Source organism: Mobula birostris, chromosome 13, assembly GCF_030028105.1.
Source record: "Mobula birostris isolate sMobBir1 chromosome 13, sMobBir1.hap1, whole genome shotgun sequence".
In the NCBI taxonomy this organism is placed as follows: domain Eukaryota; kingdom Metazoa; phylum Chordata; class Chondrichthyes; order Myliobatiformes; family Myliobatidae; genus Mobula; species Mobula birostris.
Genome location: NC_092382.1, coordinates 68,724,842 through 68,744,970, shown reverse-complemented (window position 1 = coordinate 68,744,970; position 20,129 = coordinate 68,724,842). Strand labels below are relative to the sequence as shown.

The 20,129-nt window shown below is 44.7% G+C and overlaps 1 long non-coding RNA gene and 1 pseudogene across 1 annotated transcript; both read left to right on the top strand.

Annotated features, from left to right (window-relative positions):
- The first annotated feature begins 7,080 nt into the window (after positions 1-7,080).
- Positions 7,081-16,155, top strand: LOC140206935 (uncharacterized). The gene is made up of 3 exons (XR_011888432.1): positions 7,081-7,170; positions 10,163-10,330; positions 15,921-16,155. It is a non-coding gene; the product is annotated as an uncharacterized lncRNA (long non-coding RNA).
- Positions 16,156-19,844: 3,689 nt separating this feature from the next.
- On the top strand, positions 19,845-20,063 carry LOC140208735 (U2 spliceosomal RNA; annotated as a pseudogene).
- The last annotated feature ends 66 nt before the right edge of the window (positions 20,064-20,129 follow it).

The window sequence follows — 20,129 nt, the reverse complement described above, 5'->3', positions numbered from 1 at the left end:
CAAAACTAAATTTCTCTAAAACATTGAATAAATATATCCATTCGACTCGGTCGAACGCTTTTTCAGCATCCAAAAATACAACGCACTGTGGAGTTTTAAAAGAGGATGAATATATAATGTTAATTAGTCTCCGAACATTTGAAAAAGAATAGCGATCCTTTATAAAGCCTATTTGATCTTTAAAAATAATTTTACTCAAAATATTCTCCAACCGATTGGCCATTGTCTTTGACAGAATCTTAGCGTCGACACTTAGTAACGAAATAGGTCTATATGAAGCACAGTCAGTGGGATCTTTATCTTTTTGAAGAATTAAAGAAATAGAAGCCTCATAAAAAGTAGAGGGTAAGTCACCTTTCACAAAAGAATCCTTAAACATTTCCAACATATACGGAGAAAGCAACTTTCCCAATGTTTTATAAAGTTCTACAGGATAGCCATCAAGTCCTGGGGACTTACCAGACTGCATTGAAAAAATAGCTTTATGAATTCCGGCTTCAGTGATTTGAGCATCAAGAATTTTTTGATCCTCAGCCGAGAATTTAGGAAAAAACAATCTTTCGTAAAAAAAACATTCATTTCAGAGGTATCTACCGGACATTGACATTTATAAAGTTCAGCATAAAAATCTTGAAAAATCTTATTAATTTCTTCATATTTCTGAGCCAAGGTACCATCTTTCCTACGAATTTTCATGATTTGCCTTTTGGCTGCAGCCATTTTTAATTGAGATGCAAGCAGTTTATTATTTTTATCTCCAAACATATCAAATTGGCTCTTTAACTTAAGCAAATATCCTTCAATGGGATGAGTTAATAACAGGTTATATTGTGATTGAAGTTCCAACCTTTGTTTAAATAAATCAGTATTGGGGGAAATTGCTTAGATATTATTTAAATCTTTAATTTGTTTTGAAATTCTATCTAATTCTGTTTTCATCTGTTTTTTTTATGTTTAGCTGAATAAGAAATGATCTGACCACGTAAAAATGCTTTAAATGTATCCCATATAATTAATTTAGACATACCCCCATATCATTAAAAAGAAAAAAAAATATTTTATCTGGGTTTCAATGAAACTGACAAAGTCGGAGTTTTGCAATAATGTCTGAGACGTGCGCCAGGGTGGGCGGGCAAGAGTGACATCATCAAATTCAAAAGACAAACTCAGAGGCGCATGATCAGATATAGCAATAGCGTCATATTCGCAAGTTTTAACACTCGGCAAGAAGATATTGTTTATTTTTTATAAACAATTGAGAAGAAAGAATATTTTCTGTTATCGGAATGGAGATACCTCCGCAATGCAATCAACCCAAAATCAATCAAAAAGAAATTAATAAATGAAGCGGATAGATTTGGAAGTTGCTGATGTTTTAGCTCTTATCAATCATAGGATTTAAGCAGCAGTTAAAATCTCCACCCATTATCAGCATATATTCATTTGAATCAGGCAGTAAAGCTAATACCTTTTTAAAAAAAGGATCATCTAAGTTAAGACCATACAAATTAACCAAAACAACTTTTCTGTTACAGATCGTTCCTTTAACAATTAAAAATCTACCATTAGAATCTGATTCAACATCCTCTTGAATAAATACATTAGGTTTAATGAAAATAGACACGCCTTTTGTTTTTCTCTGAGAAGTAGAGTGGAATTGCAAACCATTCCACCATCCAAAAAATCTATTTTGAAATCCCGCCCTGATATGTGTCTCTTGAGCAAAAATTTTATCAGGTTGGAATCGGTTAGTAATTTTAACTGTCTTTTTTCGTTTAATAGGATGATTCCAACCACGTACATTCCAACTTAATATATTAATCCGTTTAAATACCATGCTATAATTTTATTCTACTTTGTACATGCGCAGAGCACACACCAATAATGGATGATCAAAAATGGCGGTGATGAAAAATACAACCACATAAAAAACACGCATGCTCTGGAACCGCCCAATGGGAAAAAACTACTAACTCTAAACCCACCCACTCACACCCAGAAGCCCGAAAAAGGCAAGCGATCTGCATTACCGTTCAAAGCCACTGACCACTCTGTCTGTGTTTTCTTTCCCTCCCCCCAGTTAGTAAAAAAGTAGAGTGACTTTGTAAAAAAAACAATAAAGTCTCAGCAAAGAAAGGTTTTTACATTCCATCAACTAATAAACAAGAAAGAACCAAAATAATGTTATCTCTTAGCGAGAAAAAACAGCACCATCTTTAAGTTTAATATTAATTCCCTAAAAAAGCTTTCAATTCAATTGTAAAATGTTATAATAAAACAGAAGGAAAATTAATAGTGTATTTTACCCAGCTGAATTTTAAAAAAAAGACTGATTAATAATATCATAAGTAATTAAACCCTCCCAAATATATATAAAGCCTTATTAGTAGGAAATAAAACTACCGATTAGCTGATTAAAAAAAGAAACAAACCAAATATTACATTAAAGGAACAAATCCCCTTATCTTCTTCTCACAGTCAAATGCTCAGATGATCATTTAGACAGTCATACTTGAGCCGTAAATCTTCTTTCCAAAGGAAAACCAACAATATGCAATAATGAACAACTCTCCTTGTCTTCTTTAATTTGTCTCGCAACAAAATATACAAATGAACTTCATAAATCTTCTTTCCAAAATGCGAATAATATACAGATAGCCAAACAGCTTTTCAGATAGTTCATTCAGCAGCGGCGTCAGTAACTGCGGCGGGTTTCGCCTGAACAAAGTCCCGTGCAGCTTTTGGATCAAAAAAAGTACGAGGAGGAGAATTAGCAGGAAAAACTTTAATTCTTGTCTGATACCTCAGAGAGGGAAAGAGTTTTTTTTATCATATGTCTGCTTCATTACCAGTGCAAATTTTGATCTTTGCTCCATTATCTCTCTTGGGTAATCTTCGTAAAAGCGGAGATCAGTTTCCATAAATCTAAAAACTCTCTGTTTTCTTGCCTATCGCATTATTTGATCTTTAATTTTAAAGTGATGAAAGCAAACCAGAACAGATCTTGGTTTATGAGAATCCTTCAATTTCGAAGTAAATGCCTTGTGTGCCTTTTCTATAGCAGGCGGCTTTGTTAGAATGGTAGGAAATAAAGTGTGGAAAAGCTTACCAAAGTAAGTCGTAAATCTCCATCTTCAGCTCCTTCCTGCAGCCCAACAGTTCGTATATTCTTTCGGCGAGCCCTAGTTTCCAGGTCTATAATCTTATTTTGATATCTTTCCAAACGAGTTGTAGCTTCAGGCAACTTTTGCTTAGTTATCTTCAATTCCTCTTCATGTGTAATAACTTGAGTTTCCAGGTCTTTAAGATTTCCCAGAAATGGCTTCATTTCATTACTATTCTTTTCCAGCTGGTCTTTAAATGATCCATTCTGATTCTTAATTGAATTCAGTGTCCGAACGATATCTTCAGCCCACGATGGCATTTCATCAGATCTTTGCTTTTGCACCTTTCCTTTCCCATTACCTTTATCACTAGGTTCAGGTAAATTCTTCCCACTTCTTGCAGACATAGACATATTGTTTCCCCCTCAAGAATCAGCAAATAAAAAATTTTAAATTCAAAGTTTAAACTAGGGAGAGAGAAAGAAAACTAAGAGCAGCACAAAATTACTGCTGCTCCATTTGCAGACAGGGGCGGTCATCACCTGCAGGAAATTCATGCAGGTGTACAGGATGATGAGAGGCATTGCTCGTGTGGAGAGGCTTTTCCCCAGGGCTGAAACGCCTAACACGAGGGTGCATAGGTTGAAGCTCCTTGGTAGTCGGTACAGAGGAGATGTCAGAGCTAAGTTTTTACACAAAGAGTGGTGTGTGTGTGGAAAGCACAGCCAGCGATGGTGGTAGAGGTGGATACAATAGGGTCTTTTAAGAGACTCTTAGATAGATACACGGAGGTTAGGAAAATAGAGGGTTATGCGGTAGGGTAATTCTAGAGTCTTTTAAGAGGCTCTTAGATAGGTACATAGAGATTAGGAAAATAGAGGGTTATGCGGTAGGGTAATTCTAGACAGTTTCTAGAGCAAGTTACATGGTCGTCACAACACTGTGGGCCGAAGGGCCTGTAACGTGCTGTAGATTTCTGTGATTCTATGAAATTCAAGGGAAATCTCCTGTCCCACGGAGTGGTGACTAGCTGCAACCTGTCATCACAGGAAGAGTGAGAGGGGAGCGGCAGGGATAGATTTTGATATACTGATATGGAACAGAAATATGGGCAGGGACCAGATGGGCTGAGTGGCCTCTCTAGTGTACATTGTGAATGTGGTAAAGACAGTAAGTACCTGAGACACGGGATTTGATACAGAACTGATTTATCTTTCACAGATCTACAATATTAAACGCCAGTGTAGTTTAAGGCTAACATCAGCAGAACAGACTCCTCCAATGCTCAGTGACCAGGGTCCAGTCCTGGGTGCGATGAGCAGCCGCAAGAACTGCAGAATCTGACAGTAACAGTCTCTCATGAACCTGCAGCTGCCTTCAGTCACCAGATCTATACGTTGCAACAGTACAGTGACCTGATATGCGACAAAACAATAACTGTAACAAAGCATTATGGCTGCAGAGAAAGTGCAGTGCAGATAGACATATGGTGTAGGGTCACGTCGAGTAACATTGTACGGTCGAGTCCATTTTATCATTCATTCGGCTTATAACCGCAGACAGGAGGCCGTCCTTAAGCCTGGTGATACGCGCTTTAAGGCTTTTGTATCCCTTCCCCGATGGGGGAGCGGGTTTGCAGCAAGAATGTCCGGGTTGTGAGGATCTTTGTGTACACGACCTGCTTTTCCGATGCAGGGGAAGTGCAGGAAGAGTCCATGGAGGGGAGGCCTGTTTCTCTGATGTTCTCTGCTCTCCAAAGTTCTCTGCAGTTCCTTGCAGTCATGGGCAGAGCAGTAGCCATACGAAGGCGTGAAGTATCGACAAGAAGCTCAGAGACCTCGGTCTTCACCCTGCCTCGTGTAGCTGGATCCTGGACTTCCTGTCAGATCACCGGCAGGTGGTAAGAGTGGGCTCCCTCACCTCTGTATCTCTGACCCCCAGCACTCATACCCCACAGGGTTGTCTCCTTGGCTCCCTCCTTTACTCTCTGTGCACCCATGATTTGTGTCCCCACCCACAGCTCCAATCTGCTAATTACATTTGCTGATGACACTACACTGATTGGCCTAATCTCAAATAATAACGAGGCAGCCTACAGAGAAGAAATCATCACCCCGACTCAGTGGTGTCAAGAAAACAACCTCTCCCTCATGATGACAAAAACAAAGGAGCTGGTTGTGGACTGGAGATAGGGACCAAAATTCAACATTTCGAAGTCTGTTATTGACACAAAATGCACATTTTAATATTGATTGTAACACATTGTATTTTATATATTGTTAATAACATTAAACATATTTATAGATTGTTCCTGGCAGACAACCGTATAATTTGTGTTCCGTGTGTTATCTGAATGTACTTGCCTGCGATGCTGCCACAAGTCAGTGTTTCTCTGTACCTGTACCTTCCCGTACTTGTGCACTTGGCAATAAATTCAACAGGACCTGAGAAATCTCAGTGAGATTTGATTAGTGATGATCATCTTGGCAGCTCGGTAGGTCGAATGTATGAGACGGTACACTGTTAAATGCAAAACCCTGAACAGTGTTGATGATCAGAGGGATCTTAGACTCCAATTTCAATGCTCCCTGAAAGAGACTGCACAGATTGATCGGGTGGTTATGAAGGCAAATGGCGTGGTTGTCTTTATTAGTTGAAGCACTGAGTTGAAAAGTCGGGAAGTTGTGTTGCGGATGTTGCGAGCCTGCGGTCGGACTGTGACTGTGTCTTTAAGAGCGCCGGAGTGAGGAGGCGGGACTATGACGTCAGTCACAGGCTGACGGCGCTAACTGTGGATTTAACCATGAGTGAGTGAGAGAGAGAGAGAGAGATAGAGAGAGAGAGAGAGAGAGAGAGAGAGAGAGAGAGACACTGGAAAAGCTGATAGCTTCAGTTTGTCACAGCTGAGGCTTGGAACTCTCCTATGCCCACAAGAGTGGGTTGATCATCGGTACACGGAACCACAACGAATGTGTGTGGCTGTCACTTCATAATATCCATTGGAGTGGATTTTAGAATATCTTGAGGGACCGCTTGTGTTAACCCGTGCCTGGGTATGTTGTGTGGTAACCGCTGGAAAACGGTATTCCTGTGACAGGTCACTTTCGCTGATAACTTGTATATGTACGGATTCAACGGATAAGAACTTCGACGACGGTTATTTTGATGTAATGGTCTTTTCTCTACGTTTCACCCTGGATTACAAATATCTCTCTCCCATCATTTATTCCGTGGATTACTGAACTTTCCTACTTTACCGTCTCAAGACTCAAAGGTTTGTTCCCTCAGGCTCGATAGTTTGGGAGTTATATTTACACATATATACACATAACACTGTTAACTTTCATTTATTTCGTTAAGTTACTACATTATAAGTAGATACCAGTAAGGATAGTGGTTTTAAGATCAAAACCAGACTCCAGTGTGAACTCTATTGCTGCTGGTTCATTGCTAAAACGTTACAGTTCGTAACACAGCTCTATAAAAGTAGTTAGACCACATCTGTAGTGTTTCATACAGTTCTGGTCATCCCCATTCTCGGAAGGATGTCGGGGCTTTGGAGAAGGCGCGGAAGAGGTTTGCCAGGATACTGCCTGGATTAGAGAGCATAAACTATAACGGGAGGTTGGACAAACTTGGGTTGTTTTTTCCAGAGCGGCGCAGGCTGGGGTGAGACTTGATGGACGTTTATAAGATTACGAGAGGACTGGTAGAGTTGACAGATGATATATTTTCTCGGGGGTTAAAGTGTCGAATACATTTAAGGATTTAAGGTGAGTAGTTGGTAGCTGGAGTCCCGGTCTGGGGTGGTAGACCGAACAAGTCACATGATCCCGTTTACACCCCCCCCCCCCCGTTTAACCGCAGATGGGCAGCATCTGCGCGACTGTTTCCGAGGCCCCGCCCTCCGGATGATATAATACTCACTTCGCGCATGCTCACAGTGGCCGGGTGGGCTTCCTTTCTGTTCAGTGGTGAAGCCGCTCATTGGCGGGTTCTGGAGAGGGATCCTCGCCTCCTGGGTCGGAATCACTGTCCGCGGGCCGAACATATCACTTTCCCATCGGTGAGTATTGAGACCGATCCCGAGCGGGGAGATCTGATGTTGTCCGTGAGCCCCGAACTGAGCACCAATTAGTACGCATGCAGCCTGGTACAGCCGCTCTGAAGTATTCTTTTTCTTTCTTCTTCTTACTTTTTAATTTACGTTATTTTTGTATTTTTTTCTCACGGTAACATGTCGAAGCTGCACCCTCTCTAACATGCTGGTAGAGAGAATTTTATTTGGGTTTTCTTTAGCGCTGGAAATGGTTACATCCCGACACGCGGGACAGAAGCAAAGTCGCATTGTGTATTCCACGGACCAGCAAACCCCGGACGGCTGAGCGAACAGAGCGGCGGTCACCCCTGCTGAAATCCGGAGGAAAACACACAGAGGATGCAGAGGGGGATCACAAAGCCGAGGAAAGAGGACCGGGTCGAGACAACAGAGACTTTTGGAGTCGAGGATTTCGGTGGGTAATACCGTTCCGGTTGACTGGAAGTGCACTGAGAGCGGTAAGCGTGAAGGAGTTGGGTGTTTACTGTTTTGGCTAACAACGGATGGTGCAATCCGGGGCATAGTACGATTGAGGAACGTGTTTGCAGACTGGATATTGGACTTTTTACTGTTGAACTTCGGCCACATTCCACCGTGATACAGCACTTGGCGGCACGGGAGGTCGTTCCTGCCTGGGGCCATCGAACATGCAGCTCCTCCCGTAGCGGGTCAGACACCCTGAGCCAAATAGACTGGTCCTGGACTTATTTTCCATCTGGCATAGTTTGCATTTTGTTGCTTGATTGTTAGGTTTTATGTATTGCTATATTTACGCTCTATTCTTGGTTGGTGCGGCTGTAACGAAACCAAATTTCCCTCGGGATTAATAAAGTATATCTATCTATCAATTACTCACTTAGTACCCAGTTATCTGGGCTTGTCAATAATGTGTCGACTTCACTGAATCTGCATTGAACGATCCAAACCAGGAGCCCAGGCTGTCTATTTCTGAAGAATTGAAATGGAACTCCCGCCAACAGATCACGTAAGGTTGTTTACGGCAGCTCTGCCCCGCCCTCTGCATTGTGACGCAAGATCACGTGGTGTGTGGTTGGTGGTGATGCTTCCTCCATGTTTTGGGGAATCAGAAGTTGGCCACTGAGTCCCGTTAACTTCCTCCAACTTGCCTCGCTTCCTGAGGCTCCTCGCATTTGTCCTCTGAGTTTATGGCTGTTGTGTCTTCTCCCTGATTTGGGTGAATGAAAAAGGAGAACATCCCAGGTTGTGGGGATCTTTGATTTCACTGCCTGCTTTACCAAGGGTCTGGGAAGTCTGGGGGGGGGGGGGGTGCGGGGAATGGTTTCTGTGATGTGCGGATCTGTATCCAATAGACAATAGGTGCAGGAGTAGGCCATTCAGCCTTTCGAGCCAGCACCGCCATTTACTGTGATCATGGCTGATCATCCACAATCAGTATCCAGTTCCTGCCTTATCCCCACAACCTTTGATTCCACTATCTTTAAGAGCTCAATCCATCTCTTTCTTGAAAGCATCCAGAGACTTGGCCTCCACAGCCTTCTGGGGCAGAGCATTCCATATATCCACCACTCTCTGGGTGAAAATGTTTTTCCTCAACTCTGTTCTAAATGGCCTACCCCTTATCCAAATTTCTCTGCCATTTCTCGCAGTCACGGGCAGAGTAGTTACCATGCAAAGCGCGAAGTGTCTGGATGGGAAACTTTCTGTGTTGTGTTGATAAAAATTTGGTGAGGGTCAAAGGGCATATGCCAAAGTTCTTGTCGTTTGTTCTAACTTAGTTATTTTAGGATATTTTACTCAGTGGTATGTGCTATTCATTCAGTATCTCTGTATTGCTGGAGGACCATCAGTGATTGTCCTTGATCCCTTCTCCCAGCTGGTTCCATCTGCTCATCTCTGCCCATCTTGTTCACCCTCTGTCCAGTCTCCGAACCCCCCACCCCCCACTCCTGCTTCAATGGTGTATATCAACAACCTGGGTCAACCTCAGTCCATCCTGTATCCCACCACCTCAATGTTATATATCACCAATCTTTCTTCTAACCCTTCTGTTCATTGTGAAGTGTTCTTTTGCACCTTTGGTCTCACTGAGTTATTTCTAGAATTGTTTTTTGTTAGCTGGAATGCCAGAGGGTCATCACGTACCAGTTCTGTTGTGCATTGGTGTGGAGATGCTAGTTATTGAACTGTGACTGGCTGACACAGTGCAGCATTTTATTGGCAGCAAAGAGTACTGGGAGAGTTGGTGCTTGGACTATAATCCTGTGATCAGCTTTCCAGGGATATGGAACTGTTGGTGTTTTGGTTTTGACTTTGGTTAGTACTCCTGCAGATGGGGCTGGATGGTCGTCCTTCTGCAATGAAGCAGAAGTTTCGAGCAGCTGGACGTTGGTTGTGGGGAAATCCCGGATTGCACTACCCAGTGTGAGATGTGGGAACGATGTGTGAGTCTGTCAGGATCGGTGAGTGGCAGATTCAGCTGTGTGACTCTGTGAGTGGGGTCCTGGGATATCACAGTTTTTGACCCAGGTAAATTGGACCTGGGGATCAAGATGGCCAGGTTTATGAGGTGTTGAGCGAGTATTTCTGGTCTGGGATCAGATGTTTGTTTCTGGAGTTCCTTTGGAAGCAATGACTGCTAATCTGAGTAAAGGATGAGTAACTTCATTGTTACAGGAGGGAGGCAGGAATATGGTGTTGGAATAAAACTCAACCATGGTTGAGTGTCGGGGCAGACCAGATGGATCGAATCACCTAATTCTGTTCCTGTATCTTATGTCTTACCATGACAGAATGATGGCTCGTTCTTATCCCACAGCGTTTTGTGACGTGTGAGAGACAATAAAAGATTGCTCACTGAGATCATTATATTTACTTTCAATGTTTAAATTTCTGCGAGTTTTGTTCTTAGAAACATGAAGCAGAAATGTTTGGTTCTCAATTTTATTGTTAATGTGCTTCATTATCTTTCATGTTAAAGTCAGATCTGCAGTGAGAGATTTATTGGAAGAAAAACCCCAACTGGAAGCAAACCGCTTGTGAAGACGAGGAAACAGCAACAAGTGAACCAGCTCGAGGATTGAGAGCATCAACTGGAGAGAACCCATCTGACTCGGAGATTCCAGTGATTCAGTCAGGAGAAAGTTTGGTGAGTCTCATTTACTCAAACACTGGTCCTTTAGACATTACATAACTGTACAAAGGAAGATAGGAAACAGTTGGAGTGAGACTGAATGTGCCCAGAAGAAGTTATGCCTCTGTCAGACCCTGTTACAATCATTCCAGGTCTGATAATGTGCTTCCAGCAGCCCAGCCCAGCCCTTTAAAACCACTCCAATTCTGTGGAAGTTGAATCCTGATAAAGTCACTCAAAGACCGTATAAGTACAAACTCTTTATTCCAAGTACCCAGGGCTTACTCAGTTAATCACTCAAACAGGAACAGTCTATGACTGTCCTGCCCTATCCATTAACTGACTAACAATTCCCCTTACACCACAGGTATATCCGTCCAGATACCCCCCACATGAGACAGGCTGGAGCCAAAGTTATTTACTACATGACAGCCCCTAAAGACAAATTACAAAATAGTCATAATGGCTTACACACACAGAACAGACTGAAGCTGTCCTATCTCTATGCATGAGTGCAGAAGGAGATAAGCATCCTGAAACCCCAGCTAGCGACCCTCAGGAAGAAATATGGCTCAGCATGGCTCAGCACATCTGTTGATCATCATCAGTTTCTTTCTTAACAAAGTGTTAACCCTTTTACATACTTTATCACTCCCTCCATTTGATCATTACATGATAAACAAAATAGTAATTCTTTACAGAGAACACAACTGAGTACAGCACAGACTTATCAGTGGGTAAAAGCAGTGTACATCAGTAACTATAACAATGATATGTACAACTATTAGGCCATAATGCAATATCATGCCCCACATATTACCGAACAGGCCTTCAAAGACCACCATTTCGACCCTTCGGTGAACCCGTGTAAATCCTGCCCTACTCTCTTGGTGCTGTCAGTTTCCTTGGCAGTGTGCTTGGAGAGGGATGTAATTTTAGACTTTTCAGGGATATAGGTGCAGCATTCTGTTTCAATAATAGCACAGGTTCTGTGAATATAATGTAATGTAATATACTGTGAATGTAATGCTTGGAGAATTTTGGCCAGTTGGCCCGTAGTTATGTACAATTCCAAATGCATAATGGGAGTCTGTGTGAACGTTTGCACATTAGTCTGTTGCTGGGATACAGGCACGAGTCAGAGTCAGAGCAATGAGCTCAGCCTTCTGGGCGGAGGCAGCTGCTTCAAAAGAGGCCTGCACAACCATCTCACCGTCCGTCACTATCACATTGTGCTCTTCCAGAGGGGTGGTACTCACGGTTGGAAGCATCCTTGCTTGTCAATTTCTAAACGGGTTGTTGTCCCCAGCTGTCCCTTGGTAGGTTTTTGTTCCCATTTCTGATCTCCAGATAAAGACCACTCGCATCCTGCTTCCCACTGAACGTAATCACCCTTAATATTAGTTCCCTTCGGGGTTGATCGGGTTCGGAAGCCGGGTCCCAATAATATGTCAAAGCTCGTCGCATTCGATTTCGGTCATTGTCAGGCCAATCCATATTATTGGTTTTAATCATGTTGGCTGACTTAGTTGGTAAGCATTGGAGCAGTAAGGCGTTAAACTGGGCGGACGGATTCCCACATTAAAGGCTTGGTCTCCTGTGAAAGTGCCTTAGCAGGCCACAAATCGCTCCCAATAGTCTGGTCCCGATTCCCCAGGCTGAGGTTCCCATTCTTGTACTTTAGTGATGTTTACGAGTTGCTGGAGAGCCCTTTCCAAAGCTTGAATAATCTGGTCTGTCTGTTCATTCTCATTATGGTTTCCTGCCTGAAACTCCTGATAGGTTTGGTATCTCAATTCTGCCTTCCATTTCCACCCCTCATCAGCTGACAGAATCATGCAGCAGAGACCGAATAAATCTTGCGGGGTCGCATTAAACACCTGTAGAGTACTGCGGACATACTGAGCAAACTGTGCTGGTCTTTCTTTCCTATGTGGGGCCTGATTCATGATCATTATCATTTCTTAAAGCTTCCAGGGTGCGAACACAGGAATCACTGAATCACTCCTGCTCGTGGATTGGGCAGCATTTGGGTGGGAAATTGTCTTTGTGGAGCCATTAACTCTGGGGTTTTATTGGATTCTTCCCTCCCTGTCTTGGAATAATCCTTTGTATTCCCTTTCTGGATCTCAGGGTATAGGGACCTCCCCTCCCCTGTCGCCGCTGTCTTACCCGAGTGGCCACTGTATCTGAGTACCCCGAGGATTGGGGTTCAGGGGCACTGGGTGCACTTGGCCCCTGGTAAGGTGGGGGTGTATGATGGGTGCCCACTCCTCATCACGGTCACTGTCCTCAAATCGGGTCGGTATGCCAGACATGAGTCCGGGATCCCTTGTTTCCCTGTCAGTTCGAACTTTAGACTGATGTTCCTGCCCTTCTCTCCTATCATGGCCAGCCTTGGTTTGCTTACGTTGTTTTTCCTGCTCTCGTTTTCAGCGCCCATCCACCATTCACACTCCGGTTTTAGCGTCTCCCAACCTTTGGCGTTCCTTCTGCAGTACATATCTCTATCCTTTTCTCACATGCATTATTCCTCCAACTTGCTAATAATATACTGCTCCACTTTACATCTGCCTTTTCCTTCCATTCCCTTTTTAACAATTTCCACTTCTTTCCACAGTTCTTTTTCCATATCAAATTTACTGCTTGTTCTCGTGAGGTAATATCCCACCACAGTCTGCTTGGCAGTACCTATACTGGGATCCTATTTGTGACGCCAAATGTTGAAGTTAAATCTGAGTAAAACTTGAGAGACCAGCTTCTTATCGTCACCACAGTTTATTGTGCATTCTCCTGCAGGAGTTTGAGACCCAGTTGTCAAAGGGAAGGCACGTAAGCACTGCCACCATCTGACAAGAGGAATGAGTTAGTCAGGTTACAGCCATGTATTTATACATAGTAAGCCCCATACATTACTGTTGGTAGATGTTATTTGAACTGGTACAGCCACCATGTCTGTTGGTGCAAAACTTAACTAATTAGATAAGAGAGTTCATTAAATCAAGGTTTTAGTTACAGATGGATGTACCATCCAGTCCTTATCCGTTGTTCCCTTTGCAAGGCTCTGACTTAGTTACAGACAGATGTTCATTCCTGTCCTTATCAGTGAGCCCTCCTCCCTTTACTCAAACGACGGTACAATGTATAATGTTATCAACTAATGAGGGTACAATGTATAATGTTATCATCTCTCAGTGTGTCTCTCTGCAAGCCGCAGAGAACTGGTAATGAGCCTGTCTTAGCTAACTGCTGATGACAGAGTTTACTTCAGTTCAACATTCCTGTTCAGTCCCAATTATTCTTTTAGCCAGAGGTTACCTAAGTTCAAAATGATTTTTTAGTATATCCTCAATTCCCCAGGAGGATTCAGGGAAAATATTTATGTCCAATACAGAAACTAGTGTTACCTGTGTGTATTGTGGTGATACAAAAGTTGCTGGAGAATTCGCAAGTGGGAAGAAGTGGAATGATATTTGGAAATCTGACTTTTTTAAAGTGTAATTTAGCAAGAAAACCACAGATGGACAATGTGCAAAAGCTCTGGTGAGAAAATCCTTCATTACAGGTTACAAGCCTGCTACATAGGATGTGTGAGAGTGCAGATGAACTCGATGGAACCCAGACGAGATCAAAGTTCCTATCGACAGTGATTTGCTAGCTGTTAAAATGAATGTCTCTCTATATAAAATTCACTGTGCACATGTTGTCACTGGTTAAAAAAAATGCATAGTACAAGATTTATGTGCACACTGGTCATTACAAATTAAAGGGGACATTGCTGAGAAGGTGAGGAGACCTCCAGTGTCCCTGATGCCCTCACCTACAAGATGTGCATTTGAGAGGAGGCGAGAGCGGACCATGGGAGAAAAGGATGGAAAGGAGGAATCATAGGGAAATGATCGGCAGTGGGCAAGAGAGGAAGTAAGAGGGGAGACAGAACCGAGAGGGCAGGGTGTGGGTGGAAGTAAAAGTGGAGGTAGAAGTTAAAGATATCGATGTTCATGCCGTCAGCTTGGAAGCTACACAGATGTATTATGAGGTGCTGCTCCTCCAACCTGGGAATGCTATCATCGCGTCAGTCCAACAATGATCTGGCATGTTGGAATGGGAAGGGAGAGTGGACTAACCACCGAGAAATACGTTTTATTGTGGACGGAATGAATGTGCTTGACAAGGAGGTTTTCCACTGAGGTACAGAAGGCTGCACTGGGAGTGCTGGATACAGTAGATGAACCTGGCAGACCCACAGGTGAAGTGTTCCTCACCTGGACAGACTGTTGGTGATCATGAATGGTGCTGAAGGAAGAGGTAACTAGGAACGTGTAGCACTTCCCTCGCTTTGCAAGCATACATTCCAGGAAATAGATTAGTGGGGGGAGACGAATGGACAAGGAAGGCAGAGAGTTGTGGCGGGGTGTAGGAAAAGATGTGTTTGATGATTGAAGATAAGAAAAATTGTGGAGGTGACTGGAATATGGAGTGAAGGCGGATTTTCAGGAAATAGAGCAATTGGGTGTGAGATCGGCATCAATGGTGGTGGAAGGGAAACTGTATTCTTTGAAGAAGGAGGACATCTCTGATGACCTGGAAAGGAAAACCTCATCCTGTCAACAAATGTGGCGGAGACGAAGGAACTGAGGAAAAGAAATAGCTTTTTTACAGGTGTCAAGGTGGAAGGAGGTTTAGTCAAGATATCCGTGCAAATCGGTAGGTTTATAAGCAAAAAACGTGAGGGTGTTTTATGAGCCCTGCCATCCGCCACGGGCAGTGTCTTTCTCGGGTCAGCTGTCGCCTGAATGCACCCGGGTGGATGGTGGAGGGTTTTGCAGAGATGGTGAGTGCTGTAGAGGTCGGGGGGTTTACAGAAATGGGGTGCCTTAACTAACTTCCCACCATTGCTTGGTCTGTTATATGCCTTCTTTTTGGCTCTTATGTTAGCTTTGCCTTCTCTTTGGCCACAATTGTATCATTTTGTCTTTAGAATACTTCTTCCTCTTTGGTACATATGGTTTATCCTGTGCCTTCCGGATTGCTTCCAGAAATTCCAGCCATTCTGTCATCATCCCTGCCAGTGTTCTTTTCTAAAAAAAAAAGGACAATTCTTCTCTCTGTAATTCTCTTTATTCTATGGTTATTCTGACACATCTCACTTTAGCTTCTCCTTCTCACATTTCAGGATGAATTCCCATATTTTAGGATCACTTGCCCCTGTGGTTCTTCACCTTAAGTATGCTAATTAATTCTTGTTCATTGCACATCACCCAGTTGAGAATAGCTGATCCCCAGCTGGGCTCAACCAGGAGCTGCTCTAAAAAGCCATCTTGTGGGCATCCTAGGAAACCCCCTCTTGGGATCCTGCGCCGACCTGATTTTCCCAATATATCTGCATGACTATCCCCATGACTCTTATAACGTTGCTTTTTTGGCATGCACTTTCTTTCTCCCGTTCTAAGTTGCAGACAATATACTTACTACTGTTTGGGGGTCTCCAAAAAAATCAAGATCTTTTCACTCTTGCTATTCCTTAGTTCTATCCACGTTGACTCAACACATTCCAACACCATGTCAACTTTCTGATGATTTGATTTAACTTTTTTACCAACAGAGCCACAGCACCCTCTCTGCCTACCTGCATGTCCTTTTTGGAAACATACAAGAATATGGGACACAAGAGATACTGCAGATGCTGGAAGTCTTAAGCCATACTCACAATGTGCTGGAGGAGCTCAGCAGGTCAGGCAGCATCTATCGATGGGAATCACCGTTTTGTTCCAGGTATCCGGAATATTAACAGGCAAAGAAAACAGAAAATAGCGTGAAAACGAAAAAAAAAAGACAAAATTAACTTCAGGGCTTAATAAGATTTCCCAAGCTGATCTCCATGGCATAGCAAATATAACAAAGGCAATATACACCATTGTTATACCCATTATTAGCGTTTTCTTTCAGCAAAATATCTTGGTCCCATTCCAATCTGGAAACTTCACAAATAAAAATAAGAACTTAAATGACAATTTTAGAAAAGACTATTCACACTGTTACGTACCCCGTAACTGGGTTGCCAAACCAGCAGAAATGGATCGCTCAGTTGGAGTCTGGATTACTAGAACTAAGAAAGTTTTATTAAAGAAACAAGCAACACAGTAATCGAAAGGATAATAAATGCAACAGTTCAGCAATGATAAACACACATGTGCACAGAATTAAGATAACAGGATCAATCAAGCTCTATTGTTGTCTAGGGGTAAATGACCAATTTCAAAGTGACACAAAGTCCAGTTCAATTTAGTTCAGTTCACAGTAATCGTTGCCATGGCGATGGACAACGTGGGGGGAGGGAGAGAGAGAGAGAGAGAGAGAACGGGAACGACTGATCATTCAGACACGGCTTCCACTCACAGACCGGCGATATTGCTCACAAGCAGCTTTCGGGTGGGTCCTTTGTGATGTCACCTGAGGTCACCGACTGTGACCCCTCCTCCAGATGCGGTCGATCCTCTGCAGTGAACCCGGCACCCAAGCGAGGGCGGACACACACCGGGTTCCCATGATCGTACCTTTCCACCCTGTGCGTTTAAGGCTGATCCCCCGATCAGCCGTCCAAGAGTTTCCCACCGACTCGTGAGAGGCGCACCGCTTCCAGGGTCTCGTTACCTCGGGTGTCGTGTGTGTCCTGCCTTAGCGAACCTGTCCCTTTTTATCCCCCTGCTGGGGTATCGCCTGTCCATCACTTCAAACAGATCAGGGTTCAAAGGGGGAGCCGCTCTAGACAGCTCTCTCTCCCGTCCCTTCATTACACATCTCCAAATCGCCTGTCCATCACTTCAAACAGTTCAGGGTTCAAAGGGGAAGCCGATCTTGACAATACCCAGACTGATGGCTCCTTCAGTAACATCTCCAAATGCTGCTTCATTGTGTGCCTTATCTCTCCCTCCCCTGTGGACAGGTGGCAGACCAACTGCTGATGCCACTGGTGCTAGCCCAGGCCAGCAAACATCTTAATTTATGTGTATTCTCGTTACTATATATATATATATACAAGTTCGCGCGGTTGCCGGGATTCCCGGCGAGGGCGGAGCGCGATGTTCGCACGTGAGCGGGGCTACCTGATCAATGATGGAGAGATTTCGGTGCTCACCAGTTTCTCGAAGATGGAGTAATTAATATTGATGTCCAGCATCCGTGCCTCCCCGTCCCATTTTGGGTGAGTAGGTGTCCGGGGCTTCCCTCCCTCTGCTGGGTTACATCTCAGTGACAGTAAAGTTGTCTCCAATCACACTCCTGCACTCAGACAGTAAAGCTCCCTTTACCAGGGATTCCCAGCTTTTCTCTGCCATGGACCTCTCCCAGTAACTGAGGGATCCCTGGACCCAGGGTGGGAACTCCTGCTTCTACACAGTCCGATCACACACTCCCGAAATCAGACACACAATGAAGCTCCCTCCGCAATGTCCAATCACACACTCCTCGGGTTTAGACACGGAGTACAGCTCCCTGCACACTGTGCCATCACACACTCCTGGGGTCAGACACAGTGAAACTCTTTCTACAGGCCCCATCACACATTACCGGTGTCAGACACTGTGAAGCTGCCTCTACACAATACCATCACACACTCCCACAATTAGATATATAGTGAAGCTCCCTCCACACTCTCCCATCTCACATTTCCGGGGTCAGACAGAGTAAAGCTCCCTCTACATTGTCCATCACATACTCCTGGGGTTCGGCCCCATCCACCCCTTGTCAATCAGCTTGCTGACGTCACTAGGGTGAAGGGTTCAATGTTCAGCTTCCTTCCCATGACCTTAATAGGAGGTTGGGATCAGTGGTTGTGGTTAGAAAATAGGAGTCACAGACCAACCCCCCCACTACATTTCAATTGTTTTCCCAAACTATGCTGGAAGTGTACAACGCTATGCTTCTGGCGGGTAGCAAGTCAGAGTCCATGAGGAAGGGCATCATCACCCTCATCTACAAGCAGAAGGGGGAAAGGGAGGACATTAGGAATTGGAGACCCATCTCTCTCCTCAATGTGGACTACAAGATCCTGTCCAAGGCTATCGCCAGCAGGGTCCACTCTGCTCTGGGACAGGTGATCCACCCGGACCAAACCTGTGCTGTACCGGGCGGAAGATCTCGGACAGCTTCGCGCTGCTGAGGGACACCATCGACTACGTGCAGGACGGGGGGTGAACGCCTGCCTGGTCAGCTTGAACCAGGAGAAAGCCTTCGACAGGATATCGCACACGTACATGGCGGACATGGTCTTCAAAATGGGATTTGGGGAGGGAATCCGGAATTGGATCAGAATGCTCGACACAGACATCCGTAGTGCAGTCCAGGTCAACGGGTGGGAAACAGACAGCTTCCCCATCAGGTCTGGAGTCAGGCCGGGTTATCTCCTCTCCCCTGTCTTGTTTGTCTGCTGCATAGAACTCTTTGCGGAAGCCATCAGGAGGGATGGGGCATAAGAGGGGTGATGCTGCCAGGCAGTGGAGGGACCCAAGTGAAAACCTCCCTGTGCATGGACGATGTCGCCGTCTTCTGCTCTGATCCGAGGTCAGTTCACAGGTTGATTGGCACCTGCGAACAGTTCGAGCTAGCGTCGGGGGCCAGGGTCAACCGCACGAAGAGCGAAGCCATGCTCTTCGGCAACTGGCCCGACCGATCCAGCGTCCCCTTCACCATCAGGTCCGACCACGTGAAGGTGTTGGGGATCTGGTTCGGAGGGGCTGAGGCGTGCAACAAGAACTGGCAGGAGCGGACTGCCAAGGTGAAACAGAAACTGGGACTGTGGGGAGGGCGCTCCCTGTCAATAACGGGCAAGAACCTGGTCATCAGGTGTGAGGTGATCTCAGGGCTGCTGTACTTGGCGCAGGTGTGGCCCGTCCCCCACTCCAACAGCTCGGAAATCACCCGAGCTGTCTTCAGATTCGTCTGGGGATCCAAGATGGAGCGGGTGAGACGGACTGTCATGCACAAGTCCCTGGACAATGGGGGCAAGAACGTCCCCAATGTCGCCCTCACCCTGATGGCCAGCTTCGTATGTGGCTGCATCAGGTTGTGTGTAGAACCCAGGTATGTGGGCACCAAGTACCACTATGTGCCCAGGCTCTACCTGTTGCCCTGGCTACGAAGGATGGGTCTGGCCCCACTCCCGCGCTCGCCCAGTCAGCTGGTCGTTGCCGGCATACCTGTCCTACGTAGCAAAGTTCTTCCAGGAGAACGCCTTTGACCACAGGGCCATCAGGCAGTGGTCGGCACGTAGTGTCCTGCAAGCCCTGCGGGAGAAGGACGTGATGGACACAGTGGGGTGGTTCCCTGAGCAGACCGTCCAGTTCATCTGGCAAAATGCCTCATCGCCAGACCTCACCAACAGGCACCAAGACCTCGCCTGGCTGGCGGTGAGAGGGGCCCTCCCTGTCAGAGCCCTCTTAAAGGTTTTGTTCTTGACTAAGGTTTGAGAGTCAACGCATGATTTAATGTAAATAACTTTATTTATTGTCGAAGGACTCAGAGTGAACAAATGACTTTTTTTGCAAATAATTTTATTTTGTAATATTTCTGAATGAAGTATATTGTTCCAGAAAAAAAATCACTTATCAGTTTAATATCTGATACGTCCCTTATGTGGGGACCATATATTAAATTGATTTTTGGAACAGGGAGATGGAATAGGGGCTTGCTCCGTCCACTCCGCGCATCGACCCGGTATTGCATCTCCTCCGGGAATGATGCACCTCCCCTCGGGGAGATTAAACAACAAATAAAGAGAAGAATTCAGTTATCCGTACGCATTAAGCTTCTTAGA